The sequence below is a fragment of the Rhincodon typus genome, chromosome 29 (assembly GCF_021869965.1).
Source record: "Rhincodon typus isolate 14 chromosome 29, sRhiTyp1.1, whole genome shotgun sequence".
In the NCBI taxonomy this organism is placed as follows: Eukaryota; Metazoa; Chordata; class Chondrichthyes; order Orectolobiformes; family Rhincodontidae; genus Rhincodon; species Rhincodon typus.
In genome coordinates, this window is record NC_063360.1 from 5,546,318 (window position 1) to 5,568,271 (window position 21,954).

General features: G+C 40.8%; 2 protein-coding genes across 4 annotated transcripts in view; one reads left to right on the forward strand and one right to left on the reverse strand.

Moving 5' to 3' along the window:
- LOC109930144 (procathepsin L-like) overlaps nt 1–21,954 on the reverse strand; it is a 79,918-nt gene that overhangs the window by 21,948 nt on the left and 36,016 nt on the right. The gene's annotated exons all lie outside the window — the stretch shown is intronic.
- The window catches only part of LOC109930146 (procathepsin L-like), a 38,752-nt gene continuing 29,774 nt past the window's right edge, over nt 12,977–21,954 (forward strand). Inside the window, exon 1 of the mRNA XM_048614208.1 lies at nt 12,977–12,992. The gene's annotated coding sequence lies outside the window, so the exon portion shown is untranslated. The remainder of the gene's footprint in view (nt 12,993–21,954) is intronic.

Genomic DNA, 21,954 nt, shown 5'->3' on the forward strand with positions numbered 1-21,954 from the left:
CCAATCTCTTTGTTCCTGCAGCAGTATCACTGCCCAAAACATAGTTTCTCTCCTCTTGGGATGGCAAAGTGGCTCAGTGGTTAGCACTGCTGCCTCACAGCACCAGGGACCCGGGTCCGATTCCACCCTCAGGCGACTGCCTGTGTAGGGTTTGCACATTCTCCCTGTCTCTGTGTGGGTTTCCTTCGGGTGCTCCGGTTTCCTCCCACGGTCTAAAGATGTGCAGGCTAGGTGGATTGACCATGCTAAATTGTCCATAGTGTTCAGGGATGTGTAGTTTAGGTGGGTTATAGGGGATGGGTCTGGGTGGGATGCTCCAAGGGTCGGTATGGACTTGTTGGGCTGAACGGCCTGTTTCCACACTGTAGGGATGCTACGATCTATGAACTTGGGCAGCTTGTTTGGAAATTGTGGTTGGAGGTTATAACGAACTATGTCAACAAATGTTGAGAATATTGGGAAGTTGCCTGAATTATTAATACCTCATTCCCTCAATTCTTGCAACATCAGTTCTATTGCAGAATAGCAAATCCAATGTTAATGTTCCCTTCTAAGGTTGTAGAGAGCAAATAAATAATTTGACCATCTTCTAAACTAATTGCTTGAAAAAGATGACTCACCTTTTGCAAAGCAGTCCTTTAAGCAATGGCAAATGCAACAAAAATACTACTTTCAGATTTGCAAGATCCCTGTTAACAGTATGTTAAATGACAGTAGCTTATATGGAAATATAATAAGCTTTGACCCTGGAGATTTTATTCAAATTAAGAATGTGGAAACAAAGTTGACACACATTCAAACAGCAATCCTCTCCCCTTCTAATGTTCTTCTCATTTTTTTTTCTCTTTATTGTTCTCTTTATCTCTATTCCCGTGCTTCTGAATGACATATGCAAATGCTACAAAACATTGTCCATTGCTAGTCACTAACTGCATTAACCTTGTATCTTTGCTCATCAGCCTCAGATGGTCAGATGACTGTTCCTTCCCTTCATTGTCCAGTGCCTGGGAAAAAAAACACTTGCTTGTAATGTAGTGAAAAAAATCATCTCTGGCTCTGCTCGGTTAAAGCCAAGGTAGTACAGAGCTGATTAACCTGTTCAATCAATCCTTTGACTCCTGGTAATTGAATCACTGGGTAGCAATCAGAAGTACATGAAAAACCAGCTTCATTTGGCCCAGGTTTCAACAAAGGAGTTTTTATTAACAAGCAACAGTAAATTACACAGCATATGCTAGGATAGATTCTGTAGCTATTTTAGAGCCACACATTTCAGATAAAGAAATTGATGCAGTAATTATACAGCATACCCCACTAGGCCCTGGAAGGAAGTGTGTGGGATATATGGCAGGTCGCATTCCTGTCCCTGATCCGGAAGCTATGTGTTAGAGTGTCATCCCAGGACCTGATGGCCAAAGTAGGAGTGTTTATGATGCAGGCAAACAGCGATGTGCAAGTCTTTTCAATACAGGCAGCATGTGTGTGAGAGATTTCTGGTCAGGAGATGGACAGGATGTTGACTTTTCTGCCTACTCTACGACATGCATGGAAGAAAAAACATGTTTCCACAGCAAACCATGACTCCCAGAGTGCGCGCACAACGCTGTCTCAGCCTGGAGAGGTTCTATGTGTGTGTAAGGGCTTTTCAGGATCCTACAGCAACCTGGTGATGATGTCACACCATTGCTCCTCAGCAGGCATAATTAGCCCAGTGTGGATGGGGTTAAGGGAAAGAGGAAGAGAGAAACACATGGAGATCTAGTCAGGAGCCTGAAATCTAGTCTTGTAAATGTTCGAAACCTGCGCAGAGAGCATTTGGAATTGATTGAGTGGCATTAGGTAGCAGAATTCATGAAACATGCCCACATCATGCAAGTCTTGCAATGGCAAGTGGTATTGTCACACCACCATTGGCTGTGCAATGCAATAGTGCTCACCTACATCTTCTCGTATGCCAGTGAGCAAGATCAATCTGTCACCTGTACCATGTGGTGGCAACGTTTGGTCAAATGCAGCGCGCCTGCAGCAAATTAAAGGGCATGTCTGAAAGTCTTTGAGGAGTGGTTTGTTCCCATCTCGATGGGGGGGCACCCTTCTGTTTGATGGGTGTCATGGTGGCGGTGATGGCCTCTCATCCCACACTCCCTTTGCCAGTTGAGTACACTGGTGTTTCGGTGTTGTTGCTGGTTGGGATCTCGTTGATGATTCCTCCTCACCCTGAATGTTCTCTCCCTCTAAGGATGAGAAGATCTCAGCTGGTGGGAGGTGATTACTTCTCAGCTGATGTGCTCAGAACACTGACTGCATGTGTGAGACACATAAGGTAGAAGGTGTAGCAGCCATTGGCTAGAGCTCGTGCCTGATGCAACTCACTGACTGTCTATAATCTTTATTCATTCATGGGATGAAGGTGTTACTGGCTAGGCAGCATTTATTGCCTGTCTCTAATTGCCCAAAGGACAGTTAAGAGTCAACCATGTGGGTCTGAAGTCACATGTAGGCCAGACCAGGTAAGGACATTAGTGACATGGGTTTTTCTGACAATCGATTCACAGTCATCATTAGATTCTTAATTCCAGCTATTTATTGAATTCAAATTCCACCATCTGCTGTGGCCAGATTCAAACCTGGGTCCCCAGAATGTTATCCTGATCACTGGATTAACAGTCTAGCGATAATACCACTAGGCCATCACCTCCCCCATAATGTTAGTACCTTAACCGGTTCTTTCAGATCTGATCAACATGAGTACAAGAAGATACTTTCACTTCATTATAAAGCAAGTTTAATAACTTAAATTCCTCAATGTAAATTGCAACTAATTATTAATGTATACTACTTTAAATATCTTGGAACTAACATTAGCTGAAACTACTTAGAGATAGTCAAACAAGTGAATTTCGTGCCCTCCCACCCGTCTGGGACCCTTAACAATGCTGACGCTTGGAGCTTGATCTTAATTTCCACAGCACTGGTTGTGAACCCAGTCTGATGGTGAAGTCCAGCGAATTGTGAATGGTCTGCGATGTTAATAATATACTGGATTTGATGTTATGTGCTGAATTGCCCCTTCTGAGTACTTTTCCAAAGTATTCCTCTCTGCTTGGTGGTCAAAAACAAGTCCAGGTGTCACTGCAAAACAGCATGTCCCCACGCCCATTCCCACTCTCCAGCAATTGCTTAATGCTACGTCTAATTAACCGTCAATGACCTGGTTTGGTAACATACACTACACCACATGGCAAGCGCAGCATTCAGTGTCATCACAAGTGGCACTTACTCAGTTGTTGGGACCTGGATGCTTCTACACCCCTGCAGGACCTATCGCTGTCCTCCCTTGCCAGGGCGAGTCCCTGCCCCTCCACAGCACCTTTCCACGCAACTGCAGAAGGTGTAACACCTGCCATTTACTTCCTCCCTCCTCAATACTCAAGGCCCCAGACACACCTTCCAGGTGAAGCAGTGATTTATCTGCACTTCACTCAATCTAGTTTATTGCATTTGCAGCTTACAATGGTGTCTCTTCTACTGTGAGGAAATGAAATGCTGACTGGGCGACCACTCTGCAGAACACTTATTTTCTGTCTGCAAAAATAACCCTGAACAGTTGCCTGCCATCCTTTTCCTCAACTGAGGATTCCCTGCAACCATGGCTGACAGGATCCTTAGCCTTTATTAGCACCATCTTCCCCGGCCAACATCAACAAACTCAGTGCAATCTCAAAGAACAGAGTTTAATTTTCCACTTGAGAACTCTGCAGCCTATTGAACATCGAGTTCAATAACTAGAGACTTATTCCATCCTTCCATGTATTTTATTCATCCCCACACCAGGGGCTGTTATGACATTCTTGCTATTTTTATGTTGATGCTTCTTCATAAATCTGTAGTTAAAATTTTGTTTATCATTTTATTCAGGTTTCAGAGAGGATTTCTGAATTTACTTTCTTCCTTTATTTCTCTCTGATTGAGAAAAAGCTACACATAAAGGAAAGGGTGTGCAGACTGGACAAAAGATCTATTCAGACATCCACACACTGGTTTCCGGCACACATTTAAGATAATGATGCAAAGACTGGCATTATTTGAGCACCCACCCAAAATCTTGGAGAATTTCCATGGTTATGCTAAAAAAAAATCACGGCTTTTAACATATAACATGGAATGCTAAAGGGTTTCCTCAATTGAAACAATTAAGAAACATCAGAATTTCACATTCCCAAGATATTCCAGAGTATTGAATTCCAGAGCCAATGATTATTTTTGAAGTAGCCACTGCTGTTTGTTAGTGAATGCAGCAATGAGTTAATCTATTTTCAGTATTATCAGTAAAGAGATCAATGTTGGCCAAGGCAACATGCACTACTCTTCAACGTATCACGACATGGGATCTTTCTTTTCCATCTGAGAGAACATTGAACCTAAATTCAATGAAACAAAATAGTGACAACAAGTAGGGATTGTAACCACCAAATATTGGAATAAAGGTGGAATTACTTTACTGTTCTCTACACACTCACAGCATGAAGATGACAGTGTCAGACGGATTTCAGATTCTGCAATAGAACTGCTGCTGCAAGATCTGGGGAAATGTTGTGTAACAATTCAGGCAATTTCCTAATTTTCTCAACGTTTGTTGATTTTGTTCGTTACAACTTGCAACCACAATTTCCAAACATGCTCTATTTTTATCAGAGATAGTAAGAACTGCCGATGTTGGAGTCAGAGATAACACAGTACGGAGCCGGAGGAATACAGCAGGCCAGGCAGCATCAGAGGAGCAGGAAAGTTGACGTTTCGGGCCTGGACCCTTCTTCAGAAATTTTTATCTCTATTTCTCTATTTGTATTGTTCTGAAGTCTCTGTAACTGTTACAATTGCTGCCTGGATTGGAGGTTCATCTGTAAGGAAGCAAATCTCACACTGACCAGGATACAATGCCATGAGGATGTCGTGGGTGACGAGGATGTGGAACTTCTGAGGAACAAGCTGCATGCAAGAAGTGGAAGAACCTGGAAGCCAAGAAATCACTTGCTCTGGTGTAATCAAAGAACAAAAGCAGATATTGAATGTGATTCTATTTTAAATTCAATATGGGAGCAGTAGTCTCACTGTATTCAGAGAATCATGAAATTCACGGGACAGAAAAGAGAGTATTCAATCCATCATATCTGTACTGGCTCCTGAAAGAGCTACCCAGCTTATCTCATTGTCCAGCTCTATCTGCATAGCCCTCTAACTTCATCACTTTTAAATATATATCCAGATCTCATCTGAACCTCATATGGAATTTGCCTCCACCACTCTCCCAGACTGTGCATTCCAAATCCTAACAACTTTAAGGAAAGAAATAATTCCTCATCTCACTCCTAGCTCTCTTGCTGACAACCTTGAAATTGTCACCCCTATTTACTGACATACCAATGAACAGAAACAGAATATCCTTCTTTACCCTGTCAAAATTGTTCATAATTTTGAAACCTCAATAAAGTCACCTCTTAATCTTCTCTGCTCCAAGGAGAATAAGCTCATTTTTTCCAATATTTTCCCATATCTGAAATCCCTCATACCTGGTATTATTCTAGTAAATCTCCTTTGCACTTTCTCCAGGGCTTTAACATCCTTCTTTAAATAAAGTGTCCAGACTTGAACACAACACTCTAAAATGTGGTCTGATCAATTATTTCTAGAGGAGTAACATCATTCTCCTGCTTTTATACTATATGCCTCTATTTATAAACCCAAGGACCCTATAAGCCTTCTTAACAACTATTACAACTTCCCAGGCCACCTTCAGAGAATTATGCACTTCAACCGCAAGCTCTTTCTACTCCTACACTCTCTTCAAATTTGTACCATTGAGCCTGTATTGGCTCTCCATGATTCTTCTACCAAAGTGCATTACCTCACATTTCTCTGCATTGAAATTCATCTGTCAGGTGTCGACCCATTTGGCCAACTTGCTGATGTCTCTCTGGGGTCAGTCAGCATTATCTTCACAATTCACTATTTTCTCTCTCGTTTAGTATCATCTGCTAATTTTGAGATTTCTCCCTTAATATCCATCTACAATTTATTTATATAAATCAGAAAAAGCAAGGGTACCCAGAACAATCCCTTTGGGAAACATCACTTTCAACTCGTCTCCAATTTGAGAAAAGCCCATCTACATCTACCCTCTGTTCCCTATCTTTTAGCCAACTTCTAATCCATGCTGCCAAGGACACATCAATTCCAAACATTTCCAACTTGCTAACCAACCTGTCATGTAGTACTGTGTCAAATGCTTTCTGAAAGTCCAATTATACACCATCCACAGCACTACCCTCATCAAAGAATTCAATTAAATTTGTCAGACGTGACCTGCCCTTGACAAAGCCATGTTGATTATCTAGTATTAACTCTAAGTGTATATTTATCCTATCCCGTTTTATGGCCTCCATCAGTTTTCCCACTATTGATGTCAAGCTGATAGGTCCATACTTTCCTGGATTATCCTTTGCCCCTTTCTTAAACAACACTGTCACATTTACAATCCTCCAGGCCCCTGGGACAAATCTTGTGTTCAGAGAGGCCTGGAAAATCTCCTAGATTTGTTCCCTGACCTCTCTCAGCAATCCAGGATGCATCTCATCCAGACCTAGTAACTTCTCTACCTGGAGAAGTCTAGGTAGACCACCTCTTCGTTATCTATCACTATACTGCTCAGTTGCTCAACATCCACATTGTCAACTGCTAACTTGATAAAGACACTGCAAACTAGACATTTAGTACCACTGCCATACCCTTTACTTTAGTGAGCAATTTACCTTACTGTTCCTTATGTATCGCACTCCATCCTTTGTTAACTTTACTTTAAATTTCAAAAATATGCTTCGTTCGTAAAAATATCTTTATACACATATATAGTCACAAAGTAGTTTGGTTCTGTACAGTAGCATATGAAGAAATAAACAAACATTAGAGTCGACCAAGGCTTAAGCTCTACCACCCTCTCTATTGCCTACAACATTTTCAGCTCTTCCTCTCACCCACCCAGCCACCGGTACCACCAACCCCGTGCGCTCTCTGTGCTGCCTACTCATTTGCTTGGGACATTTCTCCAACAAAACCAACAATAAATAGCTGTGCCATAATAGTAACAACAAAGAACTGTGGATGCTGGAAATCTGAAACAGAAACAGCAAGTGTTGGAGAAACTCAGCAGGTCTAGCAGCCCCTCTGGAACGATGACTCTTCAAAATAAAAATACTTGAAATACTCAGCAGGTCAGGCCACAGCTGTATAGAGAGAAGTAGCTAATGTTGCCAGCCAATGAACCTTCATTAGAACTGAGGAGAGACAGAAAGATGATAGCTGTGATGAAGGGTTGCTGGACTTGAAACAATTAACTCTGTTTCTCTCTCTACACATGCTGCCCAGACCTGTTGAGTTCCTCCATCACTTTCTGCTTTTGTTAATTAGCTGTACAACCCACTTTCATCGCCTGTAGTATCGGCCTCTCTCTCATTCCAGGAAGTAAACAGCCCCACAGTAAGGCAGAAACGGTCAATACGGGTGATATGCTGCTTGTAATTTGGCTCCGCACCCTTTTGTGGAGAGCCTCTTGACTCCTATTGCCCGAGCAGGCCCTGGACTGGTACTGGGAACTACCCTTGATCTTCTGTGCTAGGGTCTAATCTTTCTTGACTTGACTGAGGCAGGCTGATAAGCTTCCTGGCTTTGGGTTTGTTAAACAGCACAGCAAGATGGAGGTAATATGAACTGGTATAAGTCAGGGATGTTGTGAGCATCCAGGCAGGCTCACAGTGAGTGGGCACTATGACAGCAAGTGAAGTAAAAGCCCATGGATGCTACCTAGTCCAGACCAGTCCAGTCTGCATCAAACAATTCAAGTATTGGAAGCTAAAAGCAGAACATGCTTCTCTCTCTGCATCAAATTTCCATTGAAAACACTATTTAGGATGCAGTTAATTTGCATACACCCACTCTGAAGAAAAATGTCCTGATAATAGTCTGAAATTGATATTTATTTGAAACTGTGCATTTTAATCTAAATTTCGTTGTATTATTTAGGGCAATATTCCAGTTTTACCCTTTGCATCTGCTTAATTGTCATACCTAATGATGAGGGTGCCTCTCATCTTCTTCCTTTCTAAGACGAAACAGCACATTTCTCCAGCCTTGCTTTATAACTCAGACCTTTGACATTGAGAAACAGGCTTATTGCTTTTTCTTATTCTTTCTCAACCATTTGATATACATTTCTGCATTTCAATCAATAACATGATAACACACTTACAGCCAGTTTCACAGTCAGCAAAATTGTTGATAAATATTTATATCATTGATTTTCTTTTTCTTGTTCATAGGTATTTCTGGTTAGGCCACCATTTATTGCCTTTTCCAATTTGCCCCTTCAGAAGGTGATGGTGAGCTGCCTTCTTGAACTACTGCAGTCCTTCTGATGTAGGGACAGCTAGAGTGCTGTTAGGAAGGGAGTTACAGGATTTTGACCCAGTGACAATGATACAACAGTGAAATGGTTCCGCGTCAGGATGGTGAATGGCTTGGAGGGGAACTTAAAGGTAATGGTGTTCTCACGCATTGGTTGTCCTCGTCCTTCTAGGTGGTAGAAGTAATGGGTTTGGAAGGTGCTGTTGAATGACGTTTGGTGAGTTGCAGCCAGTTTCCTTATAGATGGTACACACTGCTGCTACTGAGTGTTGGTTGTGGATGGAATGGATGTTTACGGATGTGATGCTAATTAAGCAGGGACTGCTTTGTCCTGGATGGTGCCAAGCTTCTTGAGTGTTGTTGGAGCTGCACCCATCCAGGCAAATGGGAGTATTCCATCACACTCCTGACTTGTGCCTTGTAGATGGTGTGCAGACAGTGGGGTCATAAATTGACCACTGGACCATGGTCCAGGAGCCAATCAAGTAGAGGGAAGCACAAAGAAAAGTCATAGTGATGGAAAATTCTTTAATTAAGGATAGAATCCTTTGTGAGCGGGATTGAGTTTCCCGCATGGTGTGTTTCCTACCCAGTGCCAAGGTGATGGGCCTTTCGAATCAGATTGAAAGGATATTGGAGAGGGAGGGGGAGGATCCAGTTGTAGTGGTCCATGTTGGCACCAAAAGCGCAGCCAAAAGTAGACAAGACCACCTGTTGGGGAATTAGGAACAAAATTTAAAAAAAGGACCTCAAACGTTTAATCTTTGGATTATAATCTCAGCCATGAGCAAATTAGCAAAGAGATAAGAACATTAAGTAAGTAAACACATGGCTAAAGGAGTGGAGTGGGAAAGAGGAGCGCCATTTTGTGGGGTACTGGCATCAATATTGGGCCAGGAAAGAACTGTACTGTCAGCATGGGCTCCTACATGAACTGATCTGGGTCCAGGATCCTAATGGAAAGGTTAAAAAGGGTGGTCACAAGGAGTTTAAACTATGTAAAGGGGTGGGGGGGAGGAATGTAGGACTTGGGAGAGGTTATTAAAGTTTCCAGAACAAGTAATAGGACAGACAGTATAAAAAAGCTCAGGAACCCAACTTCAGGCACAGCAGATAATAGGACAACTATGAAAAGGGGATGGTCAACATAGAACTGAAGGTGTACTTAATAATGCAGTATACAAAGAAAGGTACATGAGCTTGTAGCAGAGATTGGAATTAGCAGCTACAATGTTGTGGATATCAAAGAAACATAGCTGCAAGGGGATCAGGGCTGGAACCTAAATATCCAAGGATACACATCCTATTGAAAGGACAGGCAGACGAGCAGAGGCGACAGGTTGCCTTGTTAGTAAGAAATGAATTAAATTGATAGCAAGAAGCGATATAGTGTTGGAAGGCATAGAACCTGTGTGGGCAAAGTGGAAGAACTGTTAAGGAAAAGAGATCCTGATGGAAGCTGTGTACAGGCCTCTAGCAGGAGTCAGGACATGGGGCAGAAAATAAGTCAGAAAATAGAAAAGGCATGGAAGAAAAGCACTATTACGATAATCATGGGGGACTTCTTTATGAGGGTGGACTAGGAAAATCAGGTTGGTAGTGGATCTCAAGGAGAGGTATTTCTGGAATGTCTTTGAGATGGTTTTAGGAGCAGTTTGTGGTACAGCCCATGAGGGAACAGGGAATTTTGGATTTGATGGTGTGTAATGAGGGATTAGGGAGACATGATTAGGGAGCTTAAGTTGTAGAAACCCTGAGGGGACGGTGACCACAATATGATAGAATACGCCCTGCAGTTTGAGAGGGAGAAGATTGAATCAGATGTAACAGTATTACAATTGAGTAAAGGTAACAACAAAGATATGTGTGAGGAGCTGGCCAGAGTTGATTGGAAGAGAGTCAGGAGGCAGAGGTGACTATAGTGACCACCACTAAGGGGAAGGTGCTGGGGAAGCTAAAAGGTCCGAGGGTGAATAAATCATCTGGACCAGAATGACTATATCCTAGGGTTCTGAAGGAAATGGCTGAGGAGATTGTAGAGGCATTGGTTGTGATCTTTCAGGAATCACTGGACTCAGGAAGGGTCCCAGAGGACTGGAAAAAGGCTAAAGTTACATCCCTGTTTAAGAAGGGATGGAGGCAGAAGTACTAGGAAATGCATTGTAAAAGAGGGCTGAGTCGCATGGCTTCCTCAAGGGGACATCATACTTGACAAATCTGTTAGAATTCTTTGACAATGCAACGAGCAAGTTAGACAAAGGTGAGCCAGTGGATATGATCTGTTTGAATTTCTGGAAAGCCTTTGATAAGGTGCTGTACTGGAGGCTGCTAAATAAGATAAGAGCCCATTGTATTAAGAACAAGATACTGGCATGGATGAAGAACTGGCTAACTGGCAGAAGGCAGACAGTAGGGATAAAGGGGTCTTTTATGGATGGCAGCCAGTGACTGTTGGAGTTCTGCAGGGGTCAATGTGGGTGATCTGAATGCAGGGACTGAGAGCAATTTGGCTAAATTTGCAGGTGACAAAAAGATAGGTGGAGAGACAGGTAGTGCTGAGGAAATGGGAAGGCTGCAGAAGGACTTGAACAGACTAGGATAGTGGGCAAAGAAGTGGCAGATGGAATACAGTGTACGAAAGTATGAAGTTATGCACTTTGGTAGAAAGAATAGAGACGTAAATGGGGAAAGGCTTCGGAAATCTGAAGCACAAAGGAACTTGGGAGTCCTAGTTCAAGATTCTCTTCAGGTTAACATGCAGGTTCAGTTAGCAGTTAGGAAGGCAAATGCAATGTTATGGTCTAGTTCAACCCAAATGTCATAATTAAGTCAGCACCTTTAAATTACCTTGTGTGCTGGCCATTTAAAAGGATGAAATCACTCAATACTCTGAAACAAATTAGAGGGACATTGGTCATGTTGAAGTTAAGATGTTATTCTAATCATATCTCTATTCATTTTTAACTTACTAAAGGATTTCGTAGATACTGTATCTAAGAATTTTGAAGAAAACATTTGACAATTTTATTCGACCACTGTGAATCCTTCCCAGAACGTTCTATTATCCTAACCCAAAATGTGGACCTAACTTTGTTGGAGATTATGTTATTACTGAGAGCCAGCATTGATCCACTAGATCACTTGCAAGTTTAGTGGTTTAAAATGTCCAAGCAATTCTGAGGAATAATCAATATTTCTAACAAAGTTAGGTCCAATGTATTTTATTAAATGCCATTTTATATGAAAATATGTGTTTAAGTCAAACTGTCCTGATATGTCATGACACACCTCCATGGTCAGAGAAAGGGACACTGGATGCTATCACTGCATCACAAGAGCCCTTTCTACTCACTTATATATTAGAACATAGAACATAGAACAGTACAGCACAGTACAGGCCCTTCGGCCCATGATGTTGTGCTGAACTTTTAACCGAAACCTAAGGTCTATCTAACCTCCACCGCTACCTTATACTATCATCCATATGCCTATCTAATAGCTGCTTAAATGCCCCTAATGAGGCCAACTCCACTACCCTCTCCAGCAATGCATTCCACACCCCTACAACTCTCTGAGTAAAGAACCTACCTCTGATGTCTCCCTGATATCTACCTCCTTTCACTTTAAAACTATGTCCCCTCGTAAAAGCTACCTCCACCCCAGGAAAATGTCTCTGGCTGTCTACTTTATCTATACCTCTGATCATTTTGTACACCTCTATCAAGTCACCTCTCATCCTTCGTCGTTCTAAAGAGAAAAGCCGTAGCTCTCTTAACCTTTCCTCATAAGACTTTCCCTCCATTCCAGGCAACACTCACATTACCTGCAAAAACGTGAAGAGAAGGTGATTCAAAAATTTCCTGAGTGAAAATAACTCGGTCAGGTTATTACCCATTAATCACTCAAAACCATGTTGTTTATCTCAAACACAGTTAGGTCCACTTATTCATAGCAGACTGCATTAAGTGGGCATTTGTACCAGATCTATGGAAGCTTTGTGCAAGCGTAAGGTGGAGGAAAAGGAGAACTAGCAGCAGTATACAGTTAAACAGGCAGAGAAATATTGCTGATTGAAGGAGGTTTCAGTTCCTCCAGTCTACACACTGTAGAATAGCTTTCATAAAGCTGATTTTAAAGTAAATTATTAAACAAAATGATGATGGACATTGTGATGACACTATGGCTTTAAGAAGTGTATTTTATCCTGTTATTTTTTATGAAGAAAGTTTGAGACAGAGGTATCGAGTGGTCAGTTCCAAGCCAATAAAGTCAGTGCTTGTGAGGCCTTGGGGTCTTTTTTTCAAAAGTTGGAACTGAAGCAGCATGAAGGGGTGGGGTCAAGCTCCCACAGAATCAGGATTGTAGTTTAACTTTCAGTAGCTGTTGAAGCTTGGAAGCTGCTATACATCTCTCCCTGCTACAGAAAAATGCTCAAATTCTCTCTCTCACTCAGTTTTCTCTTGATATTTTTCCTCCTGAACTGGAAAACATTGCATGTGAGACAATCTATTTCACTGAATTTGCCTTTGCCACGGGTATGTTTATGGGATCTTACTATCTTGAAACAGCTAATCAACTAATTGATAGAGTTACAGTTAAGCTAATGTTTTAAATTCTTATTTTGTCTGTATTTTAACTCTAGTGTAAGAATAAAGTGTGTTTTGCTTCAAGCCTGATAGTTTGACCAGTCAAATTGCATCTGGAACACAATGTGTTATATTTGCCTTTAAAAATACGAAAGAAGTTGGAGTCTAGGCTATCCTCTTAATACGTTTTGAGGGGTCATGGTCTGATCCATAACAATTTGGATGCTCTTATTGAGATCAAAATCTCTAATTCCGGGTTGGTTTTGGAGTATTGGACTTAAAAACAGCGAGTGGAGAGTGTTGGTGCTCTCTTTTTGGGTCTTGCATTCCTCTGGTTAAAATAGGATGTGCCTTATGAAGAATGGGTCTTTCAGAGGCTAAGACTTTCCTGGGTGTGGAAGAAGTTATTTGGAGTTTACAGAAAGTGTGTAAGGCACAGCTTTTGGAATTGGTGGGCGAGCTGGAGTTGGGGCTGTCTTTCTCCATGGAGAAAAGGCGAGGTCAATGCAGCAATGGCTCGACATTTGCGACTGCCAGAAATGCACTCAGAATCTATGGCAATGGCTAAAATTCAATTGCAAATGAATCAGCTTGAATTAAAGGCAATGGCAAGGGAAAAAGAAAAAGAAAGATCAGCCCTGGCAGAAGAAAAAGGCAAAGAGAGAGAAGAAAGGGAGAAAGAGATAGCTTTCGAAGTTGGAACTGAAAACTGAAATCTTACTTTAAAGTGGCGGAGGTAGAGGTGAAAGGTAGGAGTAGTGATGAGGACAGTGATGGAGAGAAATCCCATTGTAGTCAAAAGCCTGGTGGGGATCTATTTAAATATGTCCAAGCATTGCCTAATTTAGATGAGAAGGACGTAGAAGACTTTTCCATTTCATTTGAGAAAGTAGCAAAACAAATGAAATAGCCGCTGACCATGTGGCTATCGTTGATCCAAACAAAGTTGGTAAGTAGAGCTAGTGAGGCATTTGCATCTCTATCAGAGGAGATATCTGGGGAGTATGGGAAGGTGAAGAAAGCCATCTTAAGTGAATATGAGCCAGTGCCAGAAGCTTACAGACAAACATTTCAGGAACCTAAGGAGGGAATCTGGTCAAACGTACATTGAGTTTGAAAGGATCAAACAAAGTAATTTTTGAAATGTGGATTAGGGCATTGAAAATAGATAAAAAGACAGATGATTATGAATTGGCTCATAAATCAAAGTCTGGCTTCCGACATCAATTTCAATCTGTCAGAGTTAGAAATTGAGAAAAGAGACATCCTCAGGTGGTAAGGGAAAAGGAGATCTCATTGAAGATAATAAAGATAGCTTACTACAGGTTAAAACGGAAACCAATGAGGGGGAAAGAGAAGTTAAAAAGCTCAGGTGTTTTCATTGCAATAAAGTAGGCCACATGAAGTCACATGAAATCACTATGAAGACGGATGTGGGAAAATAGAATAAGCCAGTGAGTTTTGTTGAAATGTTAAAGGAAAGCACAGTGGAAGCTAAAAAGCTGCAAAAGAATGTACAACCTGATCACAGGTTTGTTGAGAAGAAATTTTCAGTTCTCTTTAAAGAATTTACTTGCATGGGTAAGGTTTACTCATGTATGCCAGAAGGAGCAGGTAAAGAAATTAAGATTTTGAGAGATACGGGAGCAAGTCAATCTTTGATGATGAGAAGTGAGGAGATATGTAATTCAGAAGGAGTATTGCCAGAAAAGGAGATAATATGTGGAATTCATGGTGAGAAGAGCATTGTTCCATTATATAAAGTGATGTTGGACAGTCTGGTGAAAAGGGGTGAGGTCGTGATAGGAGTAACAGAGAAATGCTCAGTTCCAGAACTACAATTTATCCTTGCTAATGGTATAGCTGGATCACAGGTGGGAGTGATGCCTTCTGTGGTTGAAAAGCCAGTAGAAAATCAGACAACTGTGATGTTACAGGAAGTATATCCTGGGACGTTTCCTGACTGTGTCGTAACAAGGTCACAAAATCACAAGTTGAAGCAGGAGGAGAAATTAAGGAGTAAAAATAAGAAAGTTGAAGTTTGAACTAAGTTTGATCAAATCATTGGTGAAGAACAAGAATAGATGAAGGACAATGTTTTAAATAATATTTTTAGTTTAGAGAAATTAGCTGCACTACAACAGAAAGAGAAAAAAAAATAAAGAAGTTGTATAAAGCAGCATACACAGAAGAAGAATCTACGTGTATCCCAGAATGTTACTGTCTTAAAAATGATGTCTTGATGAGGAAATGGAGACTATCACATATTCGGGTGGATGAGAAATGGGCAGAAGTTCATTGAGCTGCATTACTGGTGGGTTATAGAAAGGAAGTGTTGCAGGTAGCAAATGAATTACCAATAGCAGTTCATTTGGGTGTAAGGAAAGCTTAAGCCAAAATACAAAAACAGCTTTTATTGACCTGGATTGAATAAAGGTGTGGTTGAATTTTGCTGGACATGTCATACATGTCAGGTAATTGGAAAACTTCAGGTGGCAATGAATCCAACACCTTTAGTACCCATTCCAGCATTCGAGGAAACTTCTACAAGAGTTTTAATTGATTGCGTAGGATCCCTTCCTAAAACAAAAGGTGGGAATCAGTATTTGTTAATTTAATGGATGTATCTATTGGATTTCCAGATGCCATTCCATTATGCAGTATCATGGCGAAAAAGATTGTAGAAGAGTTACTCAATTTTTTTACTAGATACAGACTACCCACAGAAATACAATCAGTTCAAGGATCAAATGTTACAATAAAAGTTATTCAAGGAAGTTGTGGATAGCTTAGGAATAAAACAATTCAAATTCACTGTGTGTCATCCAGAATCACAGGGAGTCATTAGAATGGTAACATCAAACTTTAAAGACCATGTTGAGGGCATACAGTCAAGACTATTCAGATGATTGGAATAAAGGAATGCCATTTGGACTTTTTGCAACTTGGGATGCACTAATGAATCAACTAAACTCAGTCCATTTGAATTAGTTTTTGGGCATGAGGTGAGTGGACCACTGAAATTAATTAAGGAGAAATTGGTGAGTCAGAGCTCAGAGACTACATATTTGGACTATGTTTCAAATTTTGGGGAGAGATTAAATACGGCAGGTGAGTTGACAAGACAGTATTTAATAGTAGCGCTGCATGTAATGACATAGGAAGCAGAAAAATCAAAAATTTGCAATTTTGCTGGTGGAGATAAAGTGTTAGTGTTACTCCCTGTGGTAAGTGAACGTTTGAAGGCAAGGCTTAGATTTTAGTATCAAATCAAAAGGAAATTGAGTGAGGTGAATTATTTGATATGAATGCCTGATAGAAGGAAAACTCACAGAGTGTGTCATGTGAATATGCTCAAAAGGTATTTTGATGGGGAAGGAAAGCAAAAGAAGAATGTGTTATTGGTTACAACACAGAATGAAGAATCAAGTTCAGTGGATTCTAAATTAGATGTTCCTCAAACTAAATTGGACAATGAGGAAGCTGTCAAAAATTGGGATAAATTATTCAGTAACCTTTCAGAGGAAAACCAAAACAACCTGAAAGAGTTATTATAATCACATGGAGAGATATGTGGGAAAATTCTGAGAAGTACTCACATGATTACGCATGATGTTGATATGGGAAATGCTGTTCCAATTAAGCAACATCCTTATAGACTTAACACACTAGAGTTGGCACAGGTTCAAAAAGAGATTGAACTCATGCTCAAAGACAATATAATCAAAATGAGTTGCAGCAATTGGGGCTCACCCATTGTATTGGTGCCAAAACCAGATGGTACCCAACATTTATGTATTGATTTCTACAAAATCATTGCAGTTATGAAATGTGATTTTTATCCTACTCCAAGGCTGGAAAACTGTGTTGAGAAAGTTGGACTTACTCAGAGGATCCAGGCAGGTATCTGAGACAACGAAGGAAATTTCAGCTTTTGTGACATAGAATGAACATTTACCAGTTTGAAGTTATGTCTTTGGTGTGAAAAATGCATTGGCTGCATTTCAAAGACTAACCAATAAAACAATTTCAGGATTACCCAATTGTGTGCTGTACATCAATGATCTGATGATTTTTAATCCCCCATGGAAGGAATATTTGGAGCATCTATCAGAATGTTCGATCAACTTCAAGAGGCAGGCTTGATGATAAATCTAGCTCAGAGTGAGTTTGCAAAAGCTCAAGTCACATATTTGGGATGGTCTTTGGGCATGGACAGATGGCCCCACAGGATGTGAAAACAAAGGTTATTGGGGAGTTTCCCATACCATTGAAGAAGACAGAATTAGTACGATTCCTGGGACCGAAGGGTTTTTATTGGAAGTTCGCACAGAATTTTAGCTGTGTGGTTTCTCCACTGACTGACCCATTGAAGGAGTGCAGAAAATGTCAGTGGATGGAGGGCTATCAGAAGGCATGTGACAACTGGAAAGCGTGTTCACCGCTGCTCTAGTGTTAGTAACAACTAACTACACAAAGCCATTCAAGGTGGCTATCGATGCAAGTGACGTGGGTGTTGGTGCTGTCATCTTACACGAAGACGATGAGGGAACAGAAAGACCTACTGGGTATTTTTCCAAAAAGCTGAATACAGGTAGTTCTGCTATAAAGCGTGTTTTGTTAATGAGAATTGGCTGTAATACGATTGATGAATAGTAGACGCTGTTTGAATAACGCACTTTCTGCTATACAGGTATAGCAATTTCCCTATAACATGATTTTCCACAGTGTGTGGTCACACAAGAACGCAACCATCACGTTATGGGAGAAATACCTGTATTCACCAACAGAAATATTCCACAATTGAGAAAGAGACCTTGAGTTTGGTGCTGGCATTGCAACATTTCAACATTTATGTTGCCAGTAATGTATCTGAGACAATTGTATATACTTATCATAAACCCTTAAAGTTGTTGGAAAATTTGAGGATAAAAGTTCCAGCCTATTTTGATGGAGCTTATTATTGCAGCCATTCAATTTGAAAATTATGCACATGGTAAGATGAAAGAATGTAATTGCCAATGCGTTGTCACAACTTTGATGAAGGAAGATGGAAGTGTCAGTGACGGAAGAAATGGATTGAAATGGGCTATTGTATTGAATGTTTGCGTGTTTAGAATCAATGTAACTTATTTGTATTGTAGTGTACTAAAGCATAAGACTAAAGGATTTTAAAAATGAAGCCATCTTTGTATATTGATGGTTCATTTTTTTAAAAGGGGATGTGTGACAATACTATGGCTTTAAGAGGTGCATTTTGCTATACCTGTAAAGCAGAAAGTGCATTATTCAAACAGCGTCTACTATTCATCAATCGTATTACAGCCAATTCTCATTAACAAAACAAGCTTATGAGGCTTTGGGTTTTTTTTCAAGTTAGAAATAGAAGCAGCCTGAATTGGTGAGTCAAGCTCCCACAGAATAAGGATTTTAGTTTAACTTTCAGTAGCTGTTTGGGATTTGGAAGCTGCTATACATCTCTCTCTGCTTCAGCCAATGCTTGAGTCTCTCTTTCTCTCACACACACACACAGAGAGTTGTCTCTTGATGTTCTTTCCTCCTGGAGTGGAGAATTGTTTGTGAGACAATCTGTTTTGCTGAATTTGCCTTTGCCAAGGGTGTGTTTATGGGATCTTACTATCTTGGAACAGCTAATCAGTAGCAATTAAACATATATATTATCTTGGTAATTATTTTGATAGTTACAGTTAAGTTAATTTTGTTATTTCTTATTTTGTTTGTATTTTAACTATAGTGTAAGAATAAAGTGTTTTTTGCTTAAAGCCTGGTAACTCGAGCAATTGAACTGCATTTGAAACAGAATGCCCTGCACTTGCCTTTAAAAATAAGAAAACGTTGGGGTTTAGGCTATCTTCTTGATGTATTTCGAGAAGGTTTGGTCTGGTCCATAACAACATAAATTCAAAGTGACTCTTGAAATTTCAGCCAACCAACCGAAATGGGATGTTTGAGCAGAAATGTAGTGCTCATCATAGAACATGGGTCATTGTAAAGTCCTCAATTATAAAATTGTTATTTTAATTTTGCTTTTGGCTTTTTAAACAGTTGAAGAAAGATTGAAATGATATGAACTGGTGATAGAAATGGGGAATGTGTTTGCAAATTGTGGTTGGTGGTTATAATGAATCAACAAACATTAAGGATATTGGCAACTTGCCCGAATGTAACATTTCCTTTCCCCCCCTTCTTGAAGCAGCAGTTTTATTGCAAAATCAGAAATGTTGAGGGCTCTGCAATGTTCATATTCATTGTAAATCTTTAGACAGTAAGCACGTAATTAAATGTACTCTATTATTTGTTTGAAACAAAATAACTGGCTCTTTAAACAAATGCAGCTGCATGGCACCTTCGCAACATGGGAGGATAGGATCAGGTATAGGCCATTCAACCCCTAAAGTTATTTCCACCAGTGTTGAGATCAAGGCTGATTTGTGGCAAAAATTCACATTTGCCTTTGCCTCATATCCCTTAATACCTTTGGATGGCTAAAAGTCTATGGTGCATTGATCTAAAATTAAGAATTGCCTTTGGTTGGAAAGGCATTCCAAATATCTTCTAAAGTTTAATGTGGAAATATTGTGACATTTCACTCCTGAGAGCTCTGGATCTAAATTGTTTGAATATGTCCCTCTTACCCGAATCACTGCTTCCAGGATAAGTAGTTTCTATCTACTTTTGTTCCCTTTGCGAGATCCTTTTCATATTTGTTTTTGTAATCTGCTTTATCACCTTTTGAAGCTCTTTATTTATATTTTGTATTATTCAATGCTGTTTCTTGATTATATTGTCCCCTATCTTTTGGTCACCCATGTCTGTTCTTCCTGCCGGGTATAAACTGAGTTTGCAGAGTATCGGCAGCTAGTCACTTCATCGTGTGAGGAACCAGCTGATCCCCTAGTGGTCTCCAATAATCCATGGAACAATCCAATGTCCCTCCAGATTGGGCTTTATCTGCCATTTTCTGCCATCCTTTCTCCTAATCCCAGCTCTTGTTGGGTATGCACAATACCAGGTGACCTTCCCCTCCCTGAACAATCTGTCCTTAGACAAGAACTCAGCTTTATCCCTTTTTGCCACCACTTTAATGATTTTCAATCTTTGCGTGATATTGAGCTTATCTTCCCTCACCTTTGCCTCTGTGCTCACTTCTTGGCCAGGAATCCTCCCATCGTTCATCAAACTGTTCACATTCCTCTGATTTTCTCCCTCCACCCAGACCCCTCTGGCTTTCTCTTGGTCATTTCATTAAGCTGCAGGTATGATATCAGCTGTTTCAATTTCTCTGCTCACTCAGTCTAACCTGTCTCCCTCTGAAATTGCTGTACTTTGTTCTCTCAGGTCTAAACCTGACATTGGGATGTGGCCTGGAGCAAGTGGTGAAAACTGAAGGCGCACACTCTCATTTCCAAGTTGAGTCTTCTTGCCATCTTGGCAAGTTTGTTAAGATAGGAAGCTGAAGACATATTTCCCAATCAACCTGTTATAAACCTCTGGAAGAAGTGGGACTTGAACCCAGGCCTTTGTGATTCAAAGCTTAGGAAGGACATTACCACTGTGCCTAAAAAAAGCCCTGAGAAAGCTGAATATTGATGAGATGGGATGGAATACTCCCCAGTTGCCTGGATGAGTGCAGCCCTAACAACACTCAAGAAGCTTGATATCATCCAGGACAAAGCAACTGCTTGATTGGCATTACATCCACAAGCATCCACTCCCTCCAGCACTGCCACTCAGTAGTGGCAGCGTGTACTATCTATAGAACGCATTGCAGAAATTCACCAAAAATCCACAGGCAGCATCTTCCAAAACCAAGACCACTTCCATCTAGAATGACAAGATACATGGGAACACCACCAGCTCCAAGTTCCTCTCCAAGCCACTCACCATTCTGACTAGAAAATATATTGCTATTCCTTCACTGTTGCTGGGTTAAAATCCTGGAATTCCCTCTCTAATGGCATTGTGGGTCAACCCACAGCAGGAGGACTTCAGCGGTTCAAGAAGGCAGCTCATCACCACCTTCTTAAGGGCAACTAGGGACGGGCAATAAATGCTGGTCAGCCATGGACACCCACATCCCACAAAAGAATAAAAAAAAATGAGTTGGACTGTTGACAAGGTGATTATCAAGCAATAATCATTGTCAATCAACAACTCACTGCTGCCTAGTGCAGAGACCATCGTTATTTTACTTTTTTTTCATGTTTTAGTTTGTTACTGTGTGTCAATTAAGAATTGAAGATTGAACAGCAGTTTTTTTTAAAAGAAAAGATAATCATAGAATCCCTACAGTGTGTAAGCAGACTATTCTGACCATTGGGTCCACACTGACCCTCTGAACAGCATTCCACCCAGACTCAGCCCCCTACATTTCCCACAGCTAACCCACCTAGCCTGCACATCCCTGGACATTATGGGTAATTTAGCATGACTAATCCACCTAATCTGCACATTTTTGGATTGTGGGAGGAAACTGGAACCCCCAGAGGAAATTCACACTGACACAGGAAGAATGTGCAAACTCCACATAGCCACCCGAGGCTGGAATCAAACCAGGTTCCTGGTGCTGTGAGGCAGCAGTGCTAACCACTGAGCCACCGCACCGCCCTGTAAAATGAAGACATCTGTTGGGAATTGGCCTGGAATGTAATATAGCTGAATTATTGATCTAAGGATTGTGTAGACAAATCAGTCCTAGCTTGTTGTTATGCTTATTGCTGGCAGCTGGTTGGACGGTGAATTAGTCAATCAAGGGAGGACTGGGTACCGCCTGAGATACAATCCCCTTATTCTTCATGTTCCCTTGTGTGGTGTTGTCCCTGCACTCCCAATGTCTTTCAGCTTCCCCCGACCCTGTTTTCATTCAGCTCCTTCAAAGGATTGTTCATGT